This window comes from Schistocerca serialis, chromosome 5 (genome assembly GCF_023864345.2).
Source record: "Schistocerca serialis cubense isolate TAMUIC-IGC-003099 chromosome 5, iqSchSeri2.2, whole genome shotgun sequence".
NCBI lineage: Eukaryota > Metazoa > Arthropoda > Insecta > Orthoptera > Acrididae > Schistocerca > Schistocerca serialis.
This window is the reverse complement of record NC_064642.1, coordinates 480,908,969-480,935,406: the sequence shown is the minus strand read 5'-3', so window position 1 is coordinate 480,935,406 and position 26,438 is coordinate 480,908,969.

The window sequence follows — 26,438 nt, the reverse complement described above, 5'->3', positions numbered from 1 at the left end:
GTAGATGTGCATTAACAAACTAACTTAGATATCTTTTTTTAAAGCTACAGATTTATTATGAATGTTCGTATTGTTCCATGACTGTCAACAGAGATTATATTAGGTGTAGATTTTTTGGATGAGTATAAAGCAATTTTAAACTTTCACGACACTGATAAGTTTAGAGGAAGAAAGTAAGTCAATATCTTTTGACAGAATTTGACACTAATGATCACTTTGCAAGTACTAATAGGGACTAACGTTTTAATTCAGGAAAAAATTCAAGCAATTGAGAACTATAATGACACTGACAGGCAGGACATTTTTGACATCTTACAATCGCATTCCACAGTTTTTACTCACAAAACAGGAACAATTAAAGGATTGCAGTACAAATTTTGTGTACATGGCCATACAAAATTTTGTGTCAAACCATATGTAATTCCTGCACATTATAGGGATTATGCTAGAATGGAACTATAATCTATGTTTGATGAGGGTATTATTGAACCAGCGGTAAGCTCATACAATAATACATTACATATTGTTGAGAAGAAGAACAGATTGATCAGGTTTGTCTTAGATTTCAAACAAATAAATACCTTAAACATTTCTGAAACAGACAGGCCGCAAACTTTGGAAGAAATTCTTCAAAATTTCAATGGTATAAAAGTGTAGTCTTCTATTGATCTCAGGTCCAGCTTTTGGCAAACTGAACTTCATCCTGAATGTAGAAAATATATAGCTTGTCTTTGTTTTGGCCTTTGTTATCAATTTGGAATCTTCCTTTTGGTTTGAACATTTCTTTGGCAGTATTCATTTGTGGACTAAATTCCATATTATGTGAGTTTTAAAACGACACATCACCTCACACATGGATGATATTTTAATAGCACAATCTTCTTGGGAACACTATAATCAAATCCTCAACAGTTTGTTACATATTTTTGCTGAATCCGGAATTACTGTTAACTTGGAAAAATCTGAATTTGATAGGACAAAGGTACAGTTTTTGGGCCATATTATTTCTTCTGAGGGCAATCATCTGGATCGTGAAAAGTTAGAAGCAATCTGAGCTATTCCTGTTCCATCCACAAAAAGACAAGTTCGCAGTTTTCTAGGTCTCGTGAATTTCTACCGTCGTTTCCTGAATATGCAAATTCTAGTAGCATGGACTCTGCTAAAGTTGCTCTTGGTGCACATTTATTGCAAGAAATTATAGAAAATGACATTACTGTTCAGAAAACCATCACTTTTGCTAGCCACGTGCTAGCAAAATCCGATGAAAATTATTCCATTACTGAATTGGAAGCTTTAGCTATTGTTTGTGCATTTGACAAATTTCGTTTCTTTCTTTCTGGCAAACATGTAAAAGTTAATAGTGATCATTGAGCATTGCAATTTCTTATGTCATCAAAATCAAATCATGGCAGGTTGAAATGTTGCACATTATTTCTGCAAGAATTCTGCTTCACAATGCTCTACCTTCCTGGCATGGAAAACATTGTTGTGCACGTACTTTCACATGCACTGGTTGGCCTTGAGAACGGCAACACAGAAGCTAAACCCGACAAAAATTTCAGTATTCTTTACATTCAAAAAGTAGCTTTTGAAAACTTTGTCACTGCATCTTTAAAGGACATTGCTCACGAGCAAGACAAGGATGCGATTTGGAAAGACATTAAAAGTAAATGGCACCAAAAGACACACATGCAGATTCGTCATTGTTGACGACAAGCTCTTGGGTACTTTGTATTCCTGACGATTTTGTTAATAAGCTCATCTGGTACATTCATTCCAGCTACGCACATTTTGGTCCACGAAAATGCTATCATATACTTCGTACATGGAAAAGAGAATTAGTAGAGTTCTGTCTATTTACAAACTTTGTCAGAAAGCTAAACCGTCTACCATCCCACATCATGCTCCATTGTTTCCTATTATTCTTAATAGATTAAAAGAATTAGCTGCAGTTGATCTTCTGGCACCCCCCATCAAAACATGTTATAGATTTTCATACGTTTTCATTGCTGTTGAACTTACTTCAAAATTTGTTTCTTTTACACCATTACCTAAAACCACTGGACGTTGTGTACCCAACTCCTTTGTTACAAAATTTCTTACATGAAATTGGACACATTGACAACTTAGATATGCTATTTGGTCACTCATGCTTCAGAATCGTAAAATCAAACATGTTTTTATTTCATTGTACTCTCCACATTGTAACCATCTGAATGCATTATGAAAGAAATTAATAAGCTTTGCAGACTTTATTCTCACAGGGAGCACCAGTATTGGGAGAGATACACTTATTTCAAAATGTACTGAATGAAATGACTCATGACTCCACTGCTTTACCACCTATTCTTGTGCTCAAGAATGAGGAACCACCGAAGAGAATTAAAAATATAAATTATGCTGCAGACAAAAGGAGAATACTACATGGTAAATCAAATGCAAAGAAACTACACATTGGTCAAAAAGTTCACAGTAAAGACCGTTCATTGTCACTTAAGAAGAAACATTTGAGTCACAAATTCTTTCCGATTTACAGTGGACCTGTTGAAATCAGACTATCAAGCAATCTTATTAACAGAGATGGTGGATTTTGTTTAAATGCGGCTTGGAATCCGGCTCTGTCTCTCATCAAAAAACAGAGGGACAGAATTAGTGCTACGTCATCTGTTGATTAATAGTAACCATCGATGTTTCTGATGTTGGTTATCTTTGGTTGTGTTGACACTTGTTCTGTGTGTGGTGTCTTCCTTGTTTCTCCTCTATGAACCGAGGTATTAAATTTGCTTGTACATTTTTCCTTCCTTGCATTTGTGCCTGGAGAATGGCAGGCTGTGCTCCTGTCGAAATACCGGCGGTGTTCGACAATGTCACCCGGCAGCAAACCCTTAAGTTATTTGAATATTTGGTTTGTTTGACAGCTACACGATTATATTACCACGCTACTAAAGAGTGAAACAACTTTCATTACTACTTTTACTCTACATCTTTTTAATGTCTGTAAATTTTTTCTACATTCTTCCAGAAAGTGAAACACGTTTTGGTAATGACTTTAGTGGCATGGCCACAGTGAGACAGCTATTTTCGTAACACTACAATACGTTACAGTACAGTACTTACAAGGTCACAGCAATGATTGTAATAACTACATTTATGCTCACAGCGCTTTACTTTTGTATATACCAAGGTAAGTACATTGATTTCTGGATAACTTTGCTTATGAACGACAATAACTGTGACACTTGACATATTTTTACTATTAAACGATAACAGAAATTTTCTTACAAAAAGAAGTACAATTTAACGCGACATGACACTCATTTGAGTGATTACTTTTTTGTAATTGATACATTATCAGAAATATTTTTGAACTACAATGATACAGAGAAGGTTTTCGGTGTTACATTTCATTCTTCAGTTTTAATCTGTAAGATAAGAAGCATAATCGCATTATCGCTCAAGGGGGTACACAAACTTTGTGTACCATGTGTGTGGCAAGTGCAAGGGGCGATAGCTAACATGGTATTTGCTTACACAGTTTCACACATCTGTACCATATTCCTCTAACACAGAATTACACAACTATCTGGTCATTTAACAGAAAGAAATTAACATTTTTACTACGTCACTGACACAGTTCTACGCAATTACACAGTTGGATTACATCTCATGGAAATCGGGTTTTCTGCCAGATATCAGCGTCTTCCAAACACGATATTTCGACGTCATTACTCGACGTCTTCATCAGGTGTTCCCTGAGACTGGCTGCTTGCTGTTTCTTTTTTTTTTTTTTTTTGTTTTTTTTCAGATGGAGAAGGGCGGGCTGTTGTAGAGCGTGCGTTTAGCTCTTTTCAGCCAAGGGGTAAAGTTTATTCTGCTGTGACACTCTTTATTTCTCTCGCTGGGGTGCAATAAAGGGGGGGGGGGTTTTCTCCCAATTGGGAATTTATTTGCAGGAGTTTGTTGGGACAGTTCCGGTATTTACCTTAGCGGCCAAGGAAAACCTGCAAAACCCGGCCAGAACTGCTTGTTATGGCTTGACTTCTCTTTATTTGCCGTGTTGCCAGCGTTGGCGCTGGCGTTCACGGCGGGCAAGGGCGGCTTCGCGTGTTCTGTCACGCTCCACCTCTTGCTCCTCTTGCTTTCTTCTGAACTGCTCGTCTCGGGCTTCCGCCTTTCTTCTTAAGAGCTCCTTGCTTTGCAGGAAGCTCATTTGGTGTTCATCTCGGTCGGCCAAGTTTGGGTTGGTGACGTCCAGGATTTCGCTGTCCACAAGGGCGGCCCAGTGATTGACGAACTCCTTGGTTTGGACGCTTGAGTCCTGACGTGCTGCTGGTGCTCCCTTGCCTTCTGACGAGGCCTGTGTGGTTCGACTGATGGTCATCTTCTTCGGCCAGGCCGTGTGTGTGGCCTGGTCACGACTGGGGTGTGCTGCTTCTGTTGCCGGCCCGTCGTCTTTGTGCTGCTCATCCGTCTGCAGCGCTTGCGTCTCCTTGCTGGTATTGCGGCGGAGGTATTCACGGAGAGTGAAGCAGGCGGCCTCCATCTCTGCATGGAGAACCATGTGGAATCTTGTTTCCGCCTCCTGGAGGGCCGAGTCGACGTCGGGACCAGCTGTCGCCGCCGTCTTCCCACACGCTGCGTCGCGCCGCCGCCCCCCTCCACCGCCTTTGCCACTGGCGGCGGGGGAAGGCGGCCGCACGTGAGCGGTGGCCGTCGTCGCCTCTCCTCTGGGTGCCGCCGTTGTTCCCGCGGCGTTGCCTCCTCCTCTCGCTGTTGCCTCTGCCCTTCCGTTATTCGCAGCGGCTGCAGAATGTTGTCGTCTCCTTCTTTTGCGGCGTCGCCTCTTTGCCTGGGGCGCCGTCTCCTGTGCAGTGGCGGGATTTCGGCCGTTGAAGGCCTGGCATCCGCGCCAGTTAGTGACGTGCTCACCGCCGCAGCAGGCGCACGTCGGTTGGACGTCTTTGGTGCTGGTACAGGTGCAGGTGTCACGGTGACGTCCACACTTGACGCACCTGGCTGCGTTGCGGCAGTGCTTTGCCACATGCCCTTCCTCCTGGCACTTGAAGCACTGTGGCTTCGTGTCCAGGTGGGGGGGAGAGTCTCCAGCTGCACGCAAAAGTCCAAGAGCTTTCGCATTCCCAGGATGTCCCCGCCGTTGTCTGCCGCTGGTGTGGCGACAATAAATAGCGGCGGTTTCTTCTTATTGGTTTTGTTGTGCAACCTGACGGTTGCCTCAACAAAACCTTGGCGGCGCAGCCCTTCTTTCACTGCTCGCTCCGTGAGGATCCAAGGCAGTCCCCTCAGGAGCGCCTTGGTGACTTCTTTGCGACGAGTCTTCTGACCCATCGCACCTCTTTCCGGGGCGTCCACTCTGTGAGCGGCCACAAGGACCTTCAGGGCCCTGTAGTCGTCCCAGTTCGCGGCCTGGAGCTTGATGGTGGCGTCGGAGTCGACTGACTCAACGACAACCTCCTTGTCGCAGCTCTGTCCCATCTTATCATAGATTTCCACCCACTCGACCTCCCTGCACTTGATGTACAGGGCGGGAGCGGGGGAAACTACTTCTTCTGTCGCCGAGTTGCCGCCTCTCGCGACATCTCGTCCCACGCTGCTCATTTTTACCATACTGCGAGCTAGGGTTTGACAATTTGCTTTTCTTGCCGTTAGAACAGTAGCACGACAATTTGCCACCCGTGCGCAGTACGTTCTTCTCACTAACTCTCTCGCAGTAGCAGGGCGCTGCGTGCTACAGTGACCCACGCGCTACGGCTGCCACAACTCGACCCTGTTGCTTGCTGGACCGGGTCGCATATTTATGCCTGCTCAGTGCCTGGTGTTCTGTTTGCCGTTCCCTAGTCGATCCGCGCCCGCGCTATCCTGCCGCTCTAGGTGTTCCCTATTCCGTCCGCGCCCACTGGCCGCTTCCAACTGCGGTCATGGCCTCCTGGTGTTGCCTTCTCGGTCCGCGCCCGCAAGTGGCGCTCCCCTGCCGCTCTGGACGTTCCCTATTCCGTTCGCGCCCGCTCTGGCCGCCTCCGCCTGCAGCTGAGGCTTCCTGGTGTTCCCTTCTTGGTTCGTGCCCGCAGTGTGCGGATGTCTGAGGCTCGTTGTTGGTGTTGGAAACATATTTTCTCCGGTATTGCTTCAGCAGTTCAAATGCCAGGTTCCATGCAGTGTTTAGCTGGTATCCTGCTTCCCGGTTAATCAGGTTTTGTGCCATCTTTATCTCTATAGATTCAGTGATGACACTATCCCAGAACTTGGGGGTCTGGACCATGACCTTGGTGTTCTCATAATCCATGGATTGTTCCAACTCTAGGCAGTGTTCTGCTATTGCTGATTTTGTGGCCTGCCTTAGCCTGGTATGTCGCTAGTTAACCAGGAAGCAGGATACCAGCTAAGCACTGCATGGAACCCGGCATTTGAACTGCTGAAGCAATACCGGAGAAAATATGTTTCCAACACTAACAACGAGCCTCAGACATCCGCACACTGCGAGCACGAACCAAGAAGGGAACACCAGGAAGCCTCTTTTTTTTGTGTGTCATGTGGTGTTTACAGTTCCTTTGGCTTTGCCGAATCTATGTGTACTTGTGTGTGGTCTTTTTTTGTTATTCTCTGTAATTATATTTTTATTGACAAAAACAAATCGTACACTTTGGAGGGCATGGTCGGTAACAATAAGGCCTTGCGGTCCCCGACCATCCTCGATTTATGAGGTGTGGGTTTATAGTTGTTGGGTTCTGTGCAGTGGGTGGAACCCAACAACTATAAACCCACGCCTCATAAATCGAGGATGGTCGGAGGCCGCAAGGCCTTATTGTTACCGACCATGCCCTTGAACTGCTGAAGCAATACCGGAGAAAATATGTTTCCAACACTAACAACGAGCCTCAGACATCCGCACACTGCGAGCACGAACCAAGAAGGGAACACCAGGAAGCCTCTTTTTTTTTGTGTGTCATGTGGTGTTTACAGTTCCTTTGGCTTTGCCGAATCTATGTGTTGTTGGTTTCTGTGCAGTGGGTGGAACCCAACAACTATAAACCCACGCCTCATAAATCGAGGATGGTCGGGGGCCGCAAGGCCTTATTGTTACCGACCATGCCCTCCAAAGTGTACAATTTGTTTTTGTCAACAAAAATATAATCACAGAGAATAAAAATAAAAAAAAGACCAGCCGCAGTCGGAGGCGGCCAGAGTGGGCGCAAACGGAATAGGGAACGCCTTCATTCACTCACTCTTCAACCTTACGGGTCTGCCCTGACCTGTGCATGAGCAGGCTAAGCAGTCTACTGCTATTCCTGCATAAGCCTTACGTTTCGGAAGGACTGCCTCTCTTCATGGATTGGCCTCTAGGTTTTCCTGGATGGAGATGTCCTGTTTCTGTTGCGGAAGTTTTCACTCCCGCAGCAGGTCAGGCCAATGTGTTGTTGGCCTGTGGTGTGCAGGGTGCCCCAGATCCCTGATGAGCCGGTTTTCGGACCGTTCGGTCCGCTCATAGAAGGCCCGCTCCGATTGCTTGAAGCGGTCGCAGAGGAGGGGGATTCCGGTCTGCTCGTGTAGCCGAGCGGTCGAGTATAACCTCGGCAGGCGCAGAGCGAGCTTGAGCGCCCTGTTCTGCACCCTTTGGAGCTTGCTGATGTGTGTTTCGGCCGCGTTGCCCCACACCACAGCCGCGTATTCCAGCACTGGACGCACCAGCGCCAGCTACAGCGTGATGGCGTGGCGAGGCGGCAGCGCAGACGAGGGATTGAGCAGAGGGCACAGGACGCATAGGTGCCCTATTGCTCTGCCCCTGACGTCCTCGATGTGCGGCTTCCATGTCAGCTTGTGGTCCAATGTGATACCCAGGTAGCGGCCAGTCTTGCTCCATGGGACGGGGCTGCCCATGATGGTGACTGGCGGAAGATCGGGCGGCAGTGGTCGTCTCGTGAACACCACTGCCTGGCTCTTCGCCGCGTTTTGCTTGAGGCGCCACTTGGTTAACCAGGCGCCAAGGGCCTCGCAACCTCGTTGGAGAAGACGGCGCATCTCGACCGCCTTCATGCTCTGCACGAACAGCGCAGTGTCGTCGGCATATAGCGCCAACTTCACCGGCGTCACGCGCGGAGCGTCGGCGGTGTATAGGGAGTACAATAGGGGCCCAAGGACGGACCCCTGCGGCACTCCAAGACGGATGTGTCGATGGGTGGATGTCCCATCGTCTAGCCTGACATGGAAGGACCGCTCGGCTAGGTATGAACGGAGGAGGACTCCGTGCGACGTCGGTACCCCGTGCACGAAAAGTTTGTACACGAGGCCATCGTGCCACACGGAGTCGAATGCCCTGGAGACGTCCAGGAACACCGCCCCAAGGTATTCCCGAGTCTCCAGGGCGCGCATGGCTTCTTCTACCAGCCACATCAGCTGGTGGACGGTGGAATGGCCCCTCCTAAAGCCGAACTGCTCGTCAGGTATGATGCCTTCTGCTGTCACGTGGCGGAGCAGGCGTCTGGCGTACAGGCGCTCGAACACCTTCGAGAGCGCCGGCAGCAGGCTGATGGGCCTGTAGTTGGCGGCGTCCCGTAGGTCCTTCTTCGCCTTGGGGATTGCCACCACCTCTGCATGTTTCCATACAGAGGACATGATTGAGGATGCCCGCCAGGAACGGGTATGCACCTGCCGGCAGGCTCTTCAGCAGATGGTTGGTGACGCCGTCAGCACCGCCAGCCTTCTTGGTGTTGAGCGCCATTATCTGCGCGGCCACCTCCTGAGCTGCTTTTCAACCCGGTGGAGGTGTTCTTCGTCTATGTTCGAAGTGGTCCGCCAGGGCGCCTGCTTTGCCGTCCGGGCTGCAGACGACATCTTGTCCGACGAGCAGAGGCGGGACACGCTGCCTTCTGCGTAGAAAGGACTTCACAGTCCGCCACGTGCTGCCGTCCTCAGGGTTGAGGGAGGCGACGAAGTCCGTCCAGACGTTGTTCCTGTGTGCCTCAGCCGCCGCTTTGATGTCTCTCCGCAAGCGGTTGAGGCGCCGTTTCGTCGCGGGTTGGCGGGTGAGCTGCCACTCCCGGAAGAGGCGGTTCTTCTCCCGTATTGCGTCCCGGATGGGAGGCGGCAGGTTACGGGAGAAGTCCCTGGTACCCTGTGGAGGGGGAGGTAGGGAACGTCCAGAGCGGCAGGGGAGCGCCAATCGCGGGCGCGGACCGAAAAGGGAACACGAGGAGGCCACCACCGCAGATGGAGGCGGCCAGAGCGGGCGCGGACGGAATAGGGAACGTCCAGAGTGGCAGGGGAGCGCCACTCACGGGCGCGGACCGACTAGGGAACGGCAAACAGAACACCAGGCAACGGGCAGGTATAAATATGCGACCTGATCCAGCAAGCAGCCAGTCTCAGGGAACACCTGATGAAGACGTCAAGTAATGACGTCGAAATATCGTGTTTGGAAGACGCTGATATCCGGCAGAAAACCTGATTTCCACGAGATGTCATCAAATCCCTGGGAAAGTCTAAGAAATTACAGTTCGATTACTTTGCATTTGTGAAATTGCATTTTGTCTGCATTTTGTGAACTGTTCACATACATTTTCGGAACCACTGTGATACTGCAAGAGCTTTGAGTGATGTATATTGTGTAGGATAGTGGTTTTTGAACTACGTTTGAGGTAGATGACAATAATGAAACGAGCAGAGAATTTTTTTCAGAGGTTTTGAGATTACTGCAGGAAGCTACGACGATTTTGAGATTTTGTTGATGTGTTATGATGACGTTATTACAAAGACAATGTGTATTATGATGTTGAGATACGTTTAGAATCAGTAAGGTGATTCTATATGAGAAATAGTATCATGCTACAAGTCTATTACGATAAAATATTGAAGAAATATCGACGAATCTGTATACGTGTAATAAGGTAATGAATAATGAGTAATGGTTAGGGACTCTGCGAAACCAAGAATTGTACTTTTAGAGTTCTGAAAAGAGAGTATATATGTGATTGCGAGTGCCAGAATGCCGACTGAAATTTTTGGCCACTGTTATTGATGAGATTGCGTTGCTATACACTTCTTCTATAAATTTTCAACCTGTGAATCGTTTTTATTTGTATTGTAGTTGAAACTGCTGTCATAAATATTTTGGTAAAGAGTATATGTGACCCTGATGTAACGCTCTGCTGTGCTGGGCTCCGCATTAGCTGCCTTGAAATATTCCCATTGTTTTGTTGCCTTTCAACTTCACTGGTGCTGCTTGAGCCACTTTGAAGCTCGTCGCACCCCCGCAAGCACTCGCAGAGGTGTAGAAAAACGAGGCCATTGGCCTCGCTATTGACATTTCCTTTCATAACATATCACAAACACAGCATACACTACTACTTGGAAACATATGATTACACTTTGGAGTGTGAACTTCGTGCAACTTACTGAAATGCTTATGAATTGATGGGAATTAACCAAATGTTTTCACACCTAATTATGACAAATGTCTCTGTATGAGAGTTGACAGAATTTCTATTGACATATGAAATGCCACATGGCTATTGAATGATATTTTTATGCTTTACTTTGTACATATTTGCTTATTTTATTTCATATCTGGTTTCTCGCCGAACTGCAGCATTGACTTTATTAAATAAAAATTTAATACACATGCTAATGTGAACACTTTCTGTCAACAGATCCATTAAATAATAATTTTATGAGCCACATTCTTAACAAAGGGCACTTGGAAAGGAAAGAGCAATAAGAAGGAGAAGGAACTAGTAATAGGAACTACATACATAATTTTGTTTTCAAGAACTTGGTAATTTTTTTTAGTAGAATAAGTTGTTGTGGTTCGCCACTTTAGTGTTAAGGTGTGATATAAACCAATGCATTTCACATGGGAGATAGTATAGATTGTGTTCCTTGTGCTGGCGCTTTGCATAGTTTTGATGATCACTGGTGCACACACGCTATTGTAAGCTTACACGTATATTTTGCTTATCTGCACTGCTGCCTTTCAAATGGTTCAAATGGCTCTGAGCACTATGGGACTTAACATCTGAGGTCATCAGTCCCCTAGAACTTAGAACTACTTAAACCTAACTAACCTAAGGACATCACACACATCCATGCCCAAGGCAGGATTCGAACCTGCGACCGTAGCAGCCGCGCGGTTCCGGACTGTGCGCCTAGAACCGCTAGACCACTGCGGCCGGCCACTGCTGCCTTTGCTGTAGTATTTTTTCTGCTTGTGTTTAATCATGATTAGGTATAAGGTAATGCAGTTGTTTCTGCTATTTGTCAGGCAGTGTACTATTGAATTTTACTTAGCATAACTGTGCTAAGCTTGTTTTACCACTGATTTATTTTTCTTGTTTGCTGCATATTGCCTTATATTAGTTGTGATGTTGCATTTGCTTTGCTAATTTAGATATGCTGCTGCTTGCTTGGCCAATTTGCATATTTGTCATTGTTGTTTGTGTTAATTTTTTTGTGGTGCTGCATTGCCTCATTCTCTAGTTTACGTATCTGAGCTCAGTAGATTAAGTTAGCTTAAGATGTGGTTTGCTGTATAAGAAAATGAGTTGTGATGAACTGGGAAGAAATGCATTGAGAAGCTATAAGGAAAAGGTCTGGTCAAAGCATATTGTATGATGAGGAATAAATATTATGAAAGAAGAAATGAACAGATATAAATAGGGTATAGTGACAACAGGTTTAGGTAGGATTTTCTTGGAAACGAATGATGAGGAAAGAAAACTGTATAAATACAGATAGCATGCTTAGGTGGGATTTTTGTGGAAACAACTGTTGAGGTAAGAGAGGTCTGCGAGAATTAAATTAAGTTTTGGTTGGAAATGAAGTAGTTTTAGTAGAAAGTAAAGGAGGTATGAGCATGAAGATAAATTTGGTAGCATTTTTTTCCTTCTAATACTGGGCTGCATTCACTACGATGAGGAATACTGTTATCCTGAAACCTAATCTCTGTTTTTCTACCATGTTCTTTACTTTAGGAAGATGTTCAGACATTATTTTTCTTTTAACATTCCCATCTCAAGTTAATGTTTCTACTGATATTCTTATTTTTCGTTTATTTCCTTATGTCATAATTCCTGTAATACTTGTGTATATGTTTATTTTTTTTCTTTTATACAGCCTGTATTACTAAATATGTTATTTGTATTATCATGTTCTTCACTGTAATGTTTTCTTTGCATTTGTAGTTGTTATTGTATTATCATGTTATTCACTATAATGATGTTTTCTTTACATTTGTAATTGTATTCTTATGCTGTAAAATTGTAATTGTATAGACACCAATTCTCCAAGTCAGGAAAATAGTATGTGTTGTTTTTAGTGTACATATTTGTCTGTTGGTCATACTATATGTATCAAATTTGAGAGATTATAAGACTGTGTTAGTGCTTGCATGTGTGTTAATAATTCAGCAAGTGACTGGTTAACAGCATTGCTGGTTGTAAGGATACTGTAAAAACAATTAGTAAGTGCACAAGTGGTGGCTCAGGGACTTGTAATATGCATCAATACTGACTACACAATGGTGGCTCTTGGATTTGCTATATCATCCTCAAGACTCTTCAATTCTAATTGTGCACCCACAAAGTCGCAACTGATAGCTGCTGGCCATCTCTACGAGGACCACAGTGGGTCTGCACCTTCAGTGGTCCACTACATCATAATCTCCACTAAGACTATAGTGGGTCTGCTCTGTGGTGACCCACCAATTATACCAATGTTCTTCAATACTTCGACTTATACTGCTATGGGTCTGCTCTGTTGTGGTCCATTACCAATCTTACAGTACCATTTCAGAATGTACTGTCAAGAGTCAGCACTGCGTTTCTGTTGGGAGGACAACACTACTTCTTCAAGACTGCACGGTTGTGCACTGCTTACTTGTGCATTTTCATATACTGCTCAGTCTTTGTGCGTAAAACTCGTGTAGACTTCTCTTCAGATAAATTAGTAGGACTGTCTTTGGAGACTGTCAGGAGAATTTTGACTTTATTAACCAATAGCACGTTACTTAACCTTTGTGTATTTCTGCTCTATTTGATTTTATTAACATAAAAATGTTAACAACTTACCTTGGCCACTGCCCAAAACACTTTGCAAAATATTTTGAGGGGAGCAGGGGGGCTATGTAAGTAGCCTGTTTGTATATTGGCAGCCTTATAGACTGTATTGATATCGCTGACAGTGCTCTGCACCCTCAGCAAGAGATTTTGTGGTTGAATGGATTGGCAGTTAGTGAATGGATAGGGAAGTGTATCGACATGATATTTTCATGGAGACTCTGTGTTGGTAGAACATGCATTGTAAAGTGAGATGAAATGACGTGTTTATAAGAAAATAAGCAAGGAAATATATGATGCTGGATGTGTGGTTGATACCAGTGGCATTATTCACAACTATATAATTTTTGGAATTGGATGTCACATGAATAAGGTAAAATTTTCTAAATACATTGTTTGCTCTTCAACAAAATCTTTCTTTCGCTAACCATATGCAACCTGAGCTTGTCTCAATTTGGTTATCAAGTTAGAAATCTAATTTTGTTTTTAGAAAATTTCAGTTGCTAAGTTGGCCAGCAGATTGGAAATTTGATCCACCAATACTGCTTGGTTCGTGAAACCGTCTGTTGCCAAGGGAGTGTGTGCCTGGCAGGTTTCCTGTTTTGTCGCCATTGTTTCCTACTTTAAAACAACACCTCTTTGGTTAAGTACCGAGGATGTTGTCCCAGCCAAGAGTTCCACTTTTAGGAAAAAAATTTGTTTTTGTTTTTTTTATTTAAAATTTGGAAATTTGTGGTAAATGGTTCAAATGGCTCTGAGCACTATGGGATTCAACACCTGAGGTCATCAGACCCCTAGAACATAGAACTACTTAAATCTAACTAACCTAAGGACATCACACACATCCATGCCCGAGGCAGGATTTGAACCTGCGAGCATAGCAGTCACGCGGTTCCGGACTGAAGTGCCTAGAACCGCACGGCCACCGCAGCTGTCAAATTTGTGGTAAGTTTCTATGGGACCAAAATGCTGAAGTCATCGATCCCTAGGCTAACATACTACTTAATTTAACTTAAACTAACTTAAGCTAAGGACAGCACACAAACTCATGCCCAAGGGAGGACTCGAACCTCCAAGGGGGGGAAGCTGTACGAACCGTGTCATGGCACCCCATAATGCACGTCTACCCCGTGCAGCTCATTTTTAGGAATAATTCCGTTAAAGATTATGTATGCTGCTCTCTAACCAGAATCCGAAATGAGCAAACCAACTGAGACGTTACCTGATGTTGCTTGTACATTAGGCAATTGGGCTATACTCGGCTCAGTTTAAAACAAATACCTTGATAATATCATAGGGTCAAGCCCTACTTGTCTGCTTTCATTCTCAGCAGCTAACTTGCTGGAAATAATATACTGCAGCTGTGCTCCTGAGTCAAGTAGTCTGTGCATTGGCTAGAATTGCGAACTAATAATTTAAACAAAAATATTAAATAAAAGGTAAATGAATAATTAAAACAAAAGTTTCTATTTTGATGTCTGTAATTGATGTAGACGTCACCAGGAAACTATATTGAATAATGGTTATTGAAGAAAGTACATCTTCCTGTGATAAACAATTATAAAAAGTATGAAAGACATTCTTTTAAAATGCAGTAAAGTTACGTTAAGAATGTTACGAGAATGATAGTAGAACCCCAAGCTAAATAGTCACCCAAGACAAGCAGAAAACTAAGTCCACTTTGCGATCACAGCACACCAAATTTTCGCCAGATCGAAATAATTCGGAGTTCAGCATAACAAGCTATACATTAACACATGAGAGATAACGAGTAGAAACTCATACTCTGTCTATTTTCAGTTCTGAAATGCGAGAATTAAAAAAATTAAAGTTATGCACTGGAGCACATTCAGACCTCATGAGACTTGGAGTACCTTCAGAAGTTAAAGTAGTTTCATTGTGGAGAACGCAGTGGGGAAGCTAAAAAAGTGTCAGATGAAACTCTTCCATGGAGTTGTAGATTATGTAGCAGAAATAAGGAAATCGAGGAACAGGGAAAAATATTTATGCCATTTAGGCAGAATTAGAAAAGATTTATTTTGTATTAGATAAACTGAAAGGGAAAAGAGACAGTGGGAGCTGGGAGAAGGTCATAAGTAATAGGCAAAAAGGAGAAATCCTCAGTAATCACATTTCAAAATCCAGTTAGCAATCAATTTGGTTTGTTACATGACATAGGGAAGAGCTTCAACCAGTGTTTGAGCTTAATTGGGTGCAGCAGACTCATAGGAACGATTTAAAGGCTACATCGGTAGAAAAGTCACATACAAATAAAAGAGTCTTGCTACTAGGGAGCAGTCATGGGAGAGGTGTAGGCCAATTGTTACAGGAAAAGCTAGTTGTAAAATATCGCTTCACAAGTGTGTTGAAACCTAGCGCCAACCTTAGCCATGTGACAGAGAACTTAGGTGCCGTGTGTAGAGATTTTGAAGGTTTTTGAAGGTACTTATTGTAGAGAAGTGGGAAACAACCTGGCTAACAACTTAGCATATAGCATTAAAGGTGACCTGGTGAAAATAGGAGCAGCCACAAGACTCACTCACGTAGGGTTTGTCGAAGTTTTTCAGCGACATGACCAGCTTTGGATTAACGTGGCTGATAGCCATGTCAACAAAGAGTTGAGCAAATTGCTTCTGACTGAAACAAAGTCTCATACCTGTGCGATGCCTGTTGCTGCGAATAGGAAGCAGGAATACACTAATCGTGGCCTGCATCTTAATAGGATGGTGAAGGAAAGATTTGGTGAGCACGTTGCAGAAAGTTTAAGGGGTTCACATGCACACAACACAAAATCCCTGTGATTACTGGAAACAAAGGGGCACTTTTTTTTGGGTTAGAGTCAGGTTACAGACAGAGAGTATTGAAAGAAATTAGAGTAGTACAAGACCATTATGTGTGAAACAGTTCCCAGAAAAGTAAAAGTAATTTGTTTTCATCAGAACCTTAGACGGCCAAAAGAACAAGCTACATGAGTTTATTGTATGGCTAGAAGTTGTGGAAAATTCTGAGGAGATAGATGTTTTGTTCAAAATGTTCAAATGTGTGTGAAATCTTATGGGACTTAACTGCTGAGGTCGTCAGTCCCTAAGCTTACACACTACTTAACGTAAATTATCCTAAGGAAAAAAACACACACACCCATGCCCAAGGGAGGACTCGAACCTCCACCGGGATCAGCCGCACAGTCCATGACTGCAGTGCCTAAGACTGCTCGGCTAAGATGTTTTGTGACTCTTTGAACAGCACGTAACTGTAGGGGTGGAAAAGTTAAACACCAGGGATTATAGACTGAGTCATTTTCGTGTAGAGTTAACATGGAAAAAAGGAGGAGCTGCAACAATCCTGTAGGAAGCTCTCAGCAGCTTATGCGAAATCTAGAAGCATTATTGACCTACCTGTCAGATAAGAATAAATAGTTAGTAATTTGTGGCGATTTCAGTGTAGATTCCTTATAAGATATGGACAGAAGAAATGAACTAGAATTATTATTTGGGTGTTTCAGTCTAATTTTGGTGGTCAGTTTTCCAACTTGTGTGCAACAAAACAATATGGCGCTGATTGATAACATTTTTCTAGGCAGGGGTCAGGCTGAAAGAATTAATGAGTAACTAATTGATAGTGGACTATCTGATTGTGATGCATAATTAAGAGAAATTAAGAGAAATAGACAGCATGGCTTCTTACAACTTGGATGCAAGATTCAAGTAGTGCAGCTTATTAATGTACATGATAGGAGGTTTTAATAGTAAGCTATAAGGGGTAGTGAGGGATGAGGTATATATGGAAAGAGATGCTAATGTCCAGTTCACTTTATTTCATAGTAAATTTATGTAAATTTTTGAAAGTTGCTTTCGTAAAAAAGTAAGCAAGGATCCATTAAAACTAAGGGAATTAAATTCCCACATAAGAAGAAGAAAGAAATTTATGTAAAGGCCAGAGTAAGCCAAGATATGACATTAGTTGCATACTACAAAAATACCGTAGTATTTTAAGGAACATCAATAAAATATCCAGAAGGATGCAAGTCCTGACAGAAATAATTGATGCAGATAATAAAATTAAAACTATATGGTACACTGACAAACGAAAAACAGTGTAGCCAGTCATTGTACAAGAGTCAACAACAATTAAACTAAATGAAATAGTTGTGACTGATAATTTACAAGTTGCAAGTACTTTTAACTATCACTTTCTAAATGTTGTTGCATACACACAAATGCTGAGGTGAAGCAGCACGAGAACACATTAAAAATATCATCCCATGAAACATTAATCAACTAGAAGTGGTACCAACATCCTTCACTTAAATTAATACAATTCTAAAAAACAGAAGCTCTTGTGTGGTTAATGGGATTTCAAGCAGAATTCTGAAAAGTCGTTCCATCTTAATAAGTAATATCCTTAGTGATATATGTAATGCATCACTGGAGCAGGAAATTTTTTCATGCAGTTTAAATAGGCAATTATTAAACCACTTCATAAGAAAGGTGAAAGACAGATTTAAACAATTATCATCCAATTTCCTTACTGTGATCTTTTTCCAAAATATTCGAATTGATGTACTAAAGAATAGTCACACATTTAAGTGGAAACAGTTTCCTTAGCATATCACTGTTTAGATTCCAGAAAGGTTGGTCATCTGAGAATAGTATTTATACATTCACTCATCAAACAGTAAAAGTGATAAATAAGAATATATCGCCAGTTGGCATTTTTTTGTGATCTCTCCAAAGCCTTCGATTGTGTAGATCATGATATGCTCTTAGAAAAACTGAAGTTTTTGTGGAAATGATGGCTTTACACAGCTGGTTTGCATTATATTTGACAACTCAGAATGCAAAAGGTTGTGCCGAATAATTCAGACAATGTCAGAAAGGTAGAAAATTTTAGTGACTGGGGTAAATTCAAAAAGGGAGTCTCCACAGGGTTCAATTTGCGTCCGCTCTTATTTCTTATGTATGTGAATGACCCTTCACTGAGCATTTGCAGACGATACTAGTGTTGCAATAAATCCAATTACAGAAAAAGCAAGAGATGTGTTGGTAAATAGATGTTCCCTAACTTTAGAAAAAACACAGTACATTCATTTCTGTATGACAAATAAGATCATGCTAATAAATGATATAGCACATGAGTAGGAGTCAGTAAGTAGGGTAGGCTGCTCCAAATTTTTGGATGTACATATTGGTGTAAACTTGAACTGGAAGGAGCATATTACCGAGCTTCTCAAAGATTTAAGTCACGGTACTTTTCCCTTTTGTATAATTGCCAATCTTGGAAACAAACTTGTCAACTTCCTGACATATTTTGCACATATCCTCTCAGTAATGACACATGGAATAATTTTCTGGTGTAGATCATCACTTAAAAAGGAAGTATTGTTCAACAGCAAGCAGTGAGAATAATATGAGGTGTTTATCCGAGGACGTCATGTAGATACCTCTTCGAGGAGCTAGGCATTTTAACTGCGCCATCACAATACGTATTTTCACTAGTGAAATTCATTATCCATAATCCATCATAACTTGAGAAGAACAGTGATTTACATACCTACAACACTAGACCTTTATTACCCATTGTTAAAGCTGTCGGCGGCTCATAGAGGAGCGTAATATGCATTGATAAATGTTTTTGATTATTTGACCAGTAACATAAAATGTCTAACATGTACTGAAGCAAGTTTTAAATTTAACTGAAAATCATTTCTCCTGGATTATTTGACCAGTAACATAAAATGTCTAACAGGTACCGAAGCAAGTTTTAAATTTAACTGAAAATCATTTCTCCTGGACAACTCCTACTATTACACTGACAAATGTTTACTTAAAAATTGGTGGCAGTAAAAAAAGCTAATATCTAGTTTTAAAGTGTAGCTGTATGAGTAGGAATAAAACAATAATGTGTTTATTAATGTTAACACTAATTATGTGTACATATCCTGCAAACTGATGCATTCCACAACATTTCGATAAAAGATTCGTTCAGATGATCTACTGAACATGTAACTAACTAACTTCCACTGATGCCCAACCCTTGTTGGCTGAAGGTCATCCCTACCAAAGCTATGTTTTAGAGATGTGGTTTGGATTCAACTTGACCACTTTACATGCTAAACTAATATATTATAACAATATTTAAATAATGAAATGTTGTAAAGATTATCACACTCAATTTCCAGTAAATATAAGCAAAGGTTTGTTCATGAGTAAATGAGCTAGCATTCTTGTGCAAATGTGCTCCCATTAAATGACAACAGTATATTGTTAAATATTGTTTAAGCAGTTATATGTCTTCTTGACAGAAGTATCTTTTGGCACTCTTTTCAATAGTGGTGTCAGTAAGACATCCGATTGCCCACTTCTTAAATCACCATGGTTTTTTAATATCGATTATAAACATATACAAATAAAGCTACTGACAAAATAGTAAAATATTCGTTAAATAACTACAGATATATGATAAATTATGAGGTATGCATAGTTAATTGGTTTGCTGTGTTATTGTGGAAGATACAATGTTATGACAGACATCTGTATAATAAAAAGACATAAAACATGAACATCAATGAATAAATAAATAAAATAGATATAGAAACTTAGCTTTCAGGGATGAAAGCTATAGTGCTATGCTATTACCTGAGATATCGTTTTTTGAAATCACATGAAGTATTCAAAAGTTGTTAATTCTATGCTTCATTGTGAAAGTATTTAATTACTGTAAAACATTAACTACTGCAATTTTTAAATTATTGAAATTATTATTGTTTCACTGGATGCACCTCATTGGTTTTGAGATTGCATATATATTCAGATTATTTATTTACAGTTTCTAAGAGTTGTAAGTTACCATATTTCAGACTGTCTTAGACTTTACTATTTCTGGCGCATCTTCTGGTCTTTGACTAAGCGAACAACCATGACCCAAATTCTTTGCACAGGGTTTTATCTGTTTCCAACCAAGCACTCTTTGCCTTTGTACCTGGGTAGGGCTGTACCAGTCTCTTTGCTGAACTGGCCACAGCCTGCCACTAGCCCACTGATTAGCATACAGTGTAATGTTCCAATACCTTGAGCAGTAGATTCAACATTTAGCACTGGTTTTGTCTGCTATGTCTGTTGTTTTTTGTCTGGCAGTTTTCCATAACAAAATAAATTCACTGAAACTAACCATTAAAATAATACATTAGTAATGCTAATATACATATTTATGCTTGTTGTTATGCCAAAAAGAAGCTATAATATTGCTCTCAACTAAAAAACCATCTAGCAGCACTTTACTATTAAGCTTATTTAGTGTGCAATTACTTTCTCCAAAAATCAGAAAACGTCTACTGCTACTATAACAACAAAACGGCCTACAACTACAAAATGAATTCTGAACGGCAATTTGAAGTTTTCCATCACAGAAGTTACCACCTGCTGCGTTTGTAAATGGCCTGCAAAGCCTAAACTGACCCCTGTAGAAGATATAATAAAGCGAATGTTTGTTAAAAACAGTCAAGGCAGAAACATTCAAAAGTCTTCTAACACTTACACAGATGTGGTACCCTGCATGAAGAAAATGAATGAATTCAGAATGTTATTCTAATAGAAGTTGGTTTATGCCAGATAGGTCACAAAAACAAATATGGTATATTTTTCTGACTTGGTTATGAATCCATCAACGAATTTCATAGCTGTGCAATTCTTCCTCTTTTTATTATTTTTGTTTCTTCCTCCACTCAATTTTTCCAGTTCATGAGACAGAAAAACGTTATCTTTATAGTTGCAACATATACAATAATATAAAGAATACTCACTGCATTAAAACTTATCAAGTCCTGTCATAGTTACCTATTACATAATAACTATATTTGCGGATAACAATTATGCTCTGTTTCTTTTTACAGTAATTGTATCTTACTATTACTTTGCAATTATTATGTACTTACATTTCTTAAGGATACTGGGTACTTATAAATAGTACAAAAACCGAAATTTTTTAATGACTTTATTAAATCATATAGTCTTTCCTCATTACATTGAGACATACATTATTGGATTTCAAATGAAAAATGGTCTATATATACCAAATTTTAAAGTTATGGTCATGTATGAAACCACACCCCCTTTATTCTGTAACAGAAACCAATATTATTTCGAAAAGAACTCAGAACTTTCTGTTTCCAGCGATTATACATATGATAAATTGTATATGTTCGTAACAGTGCAGGTTTATAGTGTCTGTAAATGATTATCTTCGCTAGTATTTAATTTTGTTTCACTGAAGCAGTTTGTTCATGTGTTACTTAATGTTTGTTGCCCAAGAGCTACATATATTTTTGGAAGTACATATCCTTTAGTGTGCAATAAATACAAACTATGCCATGCATCAAATAATTCAGTAAGAGGAAATTCCGTGGTAGCCATTTCACATACAAAACAAGCAACACTGTCGAAAGTAACTTATGTATCAGTTCTTCGGGGAAGAAATTCCCAAATGGCACTCCTCCTGGTGATTCAAATTTTTGTGTTAACAAAGATGCTATTTGTAGTGGATTTGTTGTTGTTGATGTAGGTATCTTATCTTCCCTGGTAAAGGAAGTGGCGAAATGTAAACAATGTGATGGTGTAGGCTGTTTGGCAATAACTGAACAACGAAGTAGCGGGAAGGGTTTAGCTTCAAAATTAGTTGCTCTGTACAGATCGTGCAATAAATCTACCTTGAAAATCACATTCAACTTTGTGCATAATTCATATGATGTGAGTTTGAAGTTAGTGTATGCAACGTGTGCAATAGAAAAAGGAAAAAACGCTGCTCAAACGTTTTGTGGTTAGATGGACCTTCGTTCTCCTCCCAGAAGGTTCAACAAATACAAAAGAATACTTATAGGTGCCTTGAAGGTTGTGTCTAAAGCATCTATGAAACGTGCTGTAGAAGAAACTGTAAATACTAATGGAACCAGGGAAATTGCTGTTGCACTTGATGGGACATGGCAACGTCGAGGACATCGTCCCTTGAATCCCCCATTATGATGGTTATAGTGGAGGTATAGAGTGCAATGGAGCTCTAAAAATATTTCAGAGATCGGTGCCCATTTATAACGTTAGATATACAAAGTACCTAGGCGATGGGGACTCTAAAGCTTTCAATAAAATTAATGAGTTCCATATTTACAGTGATATCTTGGTAACGAAACTGGAGTGTTGTGGACATGTGCAAAAGAGAATGGAGCTAGATTGAGGAAGCTATGAAGAGAAATGAAAGGAAAGTTGGTATCTGATGGAAAATGTCTGTCTGGCCGAGGCAGATTGACAGAAACTGAAATAAACCATCTTCAGAGTCACTATGGACTGGCCATTAGACGAACCGCACCTCTGAATGATGTTACAGCAATGAGAATAGCTGTATGGGCCACTTACTTTCGTAAGTTGTCTACAGATGATCATCCTGTTCATGGACTTTGCCCTAAAGAAGCAGACTCTTGGTGTGGTTACCAAAAAGCAAAAGAAAGTGGCCAAATATACCATCATAAGCATTCTCTTCCTGGACCTGTTGTGAATAAAATAGAACCAATTTTTGGAGACGTGAGTGACCCTGTTTTGGTTAGTAAATGACTTCATGGGGGCACTCAGAATACAAATGAAAGTTTCAACCACTACATACGGGAAAGCTTACCCAAGGATCTTTTTGAAGCACTAAATACATTAAAAGTTGGTGTACTAGATGCATTGATCTGTTTCAATGATGGAGTGATAGGAAGGTTGGCAGTCCTGAAAAATTTAGGCGTAAAATGTGGCTCTAATAGGGAAGATCAATTGCTTTTGTGTGACAGACAACAGGTGCATGAAGCTGAAAGATTCGCTCCTCAAGTTACCAAAGAAGCAAGAAGAGCTAAAAGGAATGCCAAGAGGAAGCTTTACGATGAATAAATGCTTCAGGATGACGACTATGCTTCAGAAGTGTTCTGAGGCACAGTTTAATTAGACTCATATCTTCATTCACAATTTCCTAACAGTTGTATTTTTCAAAATTCAGGTACAAATATTTCCTAAAGGTTAAAAAGCATTGATCTAATTTTTTTCTGTAACTTGCAATAGTCCATACTTACGTAGTAGACTTAAGCTTTCTTCCAGAGTCAACTAGATTATAGAAAAAATAACATTTTTATAAGGAAAAATTATAAAAATTGAAGTGTAAGGTGTGATATTTTTTATCCTTGTAATATACATAATAGGCGGATTTAAAGAGGTCTAGTACCTCAGCCATCATGTCATGCATACCTGGTAAAAATTTGGTCTCCTTCAAATGTGTAACATTGAATTAAATGGTACCTCAATTTGTGCAAGCATTTTGGATAAAACAATTGCACCAATTTGTTTGTAATTTTTTAATAAGTGTAAGCAGGGTCAAAAATATTCAAAATACTTGTAATTTGTTTAGAAAGTGTGCTGCATTATCTGATATCAACAAAAAATCTGTAAAACATATACATTAAAAAAGGTGCCTGAAAGTAATAGGTGTTGATTTTTAAGTAATATTGAGCCAGAAAAGTACCCTTTAGCCTTAAAGTTTGTCTCTGTAGGAGCCAATGTACATTGCTGACTGCAATATGTATTCACAAGCTGATGGTTAGCAACAAGATTTTAGTATCCCGTAAACAGTGAATGAAAAATTTACTCTGAACACTGAAATTTCTAATTGCATTCCAATAATTTACTAAATAATGGCTATAAAAATGTAATGACTGACATATTTAATATAGGTGAAAATATGAAATTAGGATTTCTATTTAAATAATGAGTTTGTTATTTGTAAATCTCCTAAATTATGTTTTATTAATCTTGAGACTGATAAAAGTAGCCACATCTAAAATGATCGTGATTACAAAATTGAAATGTGATTCTCCTAATAGAATTTGTATTTTCTTTCCAAATAACGGAATCAGAATGTAATAAAAACATATCATTCTCATAGAATACTTGAAGGGCGGTAATGGTAACAATACATGCTCTCAGGTCATTGACTGAACAATTTGCGCAATGGCTACTCTTAAATCACCTAAAACAACTGACTGGTTATGAGATATTACAAAGCCCCAAATGGCATCAGCCACATTTCATAATTAAGATATCTACTCCCATTACAGGCTTTAAAATCTCTCATAATCAATGAGTTGGTTTGGGTGAATTCAGAATAACTATTGCACAGACAGTTCAGAGGTGCTAAGAGTATGTACTTTTATTGCTGTGAACCTTCAACTATTTCGTGACTTCTTTCTGAAAACAATGAATTGATAATGCTCTCATATTCTGTTTCTCAGAAAGACAAGATGCAATGTTAAGAAGAGAGCCATTATGCAGTTTTGTATTTAAAGCAAATTTGGATTTGGCTACATTATCTTTGACTAAGATTGATACAGGATTATTGGTGAGATTTACAAACCAACTTTGAATAGCAAACTAATTTCATATTTCCATCCATGTTATATATGTCGAGCATTATGTGTTGTATGGCCATTAATAGGCGAATTATGGAAATGCTAATTAGAGTCTGTAATCTTTAGAGTAAAGCTTTTCAGTCACTATTTAGACCAAATAAAAACCTTGTTGCTGACCAGCTGCTTGCTAAGCACGTACACACATTGCAATTGATGTGATATATTACAACCCATGGAGACAAACGTTAATGACATTAGCTATATAACAATTAAACTGTTGCTACAAAGCAAAAGCAATATACAACAGCTCAAAAATAAAATACTTAGAGTACAATTGCTAATACATTGCAAAAGAAAGAAATTGTATAACACATACACACACACACACACACACACACACACACACACACACACACACACACACATATATATATATATATATATATATATATATACTGACTTTTAGTAGTTGTTTCTTGAAGAACAAAAGTTTTGTGGTCTCTACAGTGTTGTTGTGATAGATGTGGGTGCATTAGGAGTGATCAAACATCCTGAATAATATCTGGTCCATTGTGAAAACCTTATTTATTTATTGTTCGATCTAATGAATCATTTTTAGTACATATGATATGGGCAAAGTCAGGGATAACACAGTTGCTTTGTAATCAAGAACTAAATAAATGAGACTACATGTTCAACACAATCAAACATAGATAATAATATGAGCATAATACAGAGTAATATAATGCATCATGATAACGAAATATACAGTACTTGGCAAATCTAATTTACTCATTATAATGCTTCACAAATTCAGATTACAAGCAGTGGCCAAGTAAGAAATGCTTCAACTCCACTTTAAATGTATTTATCACTATGCATTTGAAGTAAGTAGGCATATAGTCAAACTCCAGTATGCTATACTTTTATTTGAGTAAGTCTGTGCTTACTATATTTACATGTAAGTTAAGCTTCTGCCTATTTTTGCACAAGTGACAAATCATAGTTACGTTGGAATGTATTTTTTCCTTTTAAGATGATTCTTTTTTATTTCAAACATATGTAAAAGATAGAGACAATATTTTCAGATTTTTAAATAGTGGTTTACAGGACTCCATACACTATATTGCTTTGTCACTGATCGTTTTTCTGTATTCTAAATGGTTCTCTCGAAATTGTGAAATTCCCATTAGTAGCCACTATATTACTACCACGTCACGTTTTCATCACTGCTGAGAAGCTTGTACCTTGTGTGAGAATTCTAACAGTGTATGTAAGTGTATTTGGCTTTTGTTTAAATTGTTAAGGTCTATGTTCCACTTCAAGTCTTCCTAAACATGTGTGCCTAAAATTTGAGACTTTTTCCCGATTAATGATGAAAACAGGTTTTGCATGTTGGAGGCTTTGTGTGGTATTGTAGTTAAAAGTCAAACATTTATCAAAACTCATGATGATTCTGCTAGTTCCAAACCACTCCGACAAACTTTGTATTAGAACTTTTACACTTTTCTGCAGCTTTCACTAACTTTGTGAACTAATTAGAATATTAGCAATACAACGAAGGCTTTGACGGGCCGTATTTGGACACTGGTGATATCTGATTTATGTGCTTAAGGTAGCAGTCCAAAGGCATAATTCTCTGCCTAACGTTTCGTCTTCCACTGTTAGAGACTTCATCAGACGCTTTGACGACTCAGAAAGTATTTATAGACTCAAAACAAGCTCAACAAGCCGACTGATTTTATGCATCCACGCAACAGTCGGTTCCTGACATTATCAGATCTCTGCCTAAGATCGTGGAGTTGGTCCGGTGTAACCTATGGAGCCTATGTAGGGGAAGTGTAGGTGCTACGTGTTTTATTTAGGATTATGGCCCAAAACTTGTTGAATTTCAATACTTCTTCTTTTGTGTTGAGAATGTTTCTGTGTTTTTGAATTTCTTTGGCAACCCTGGT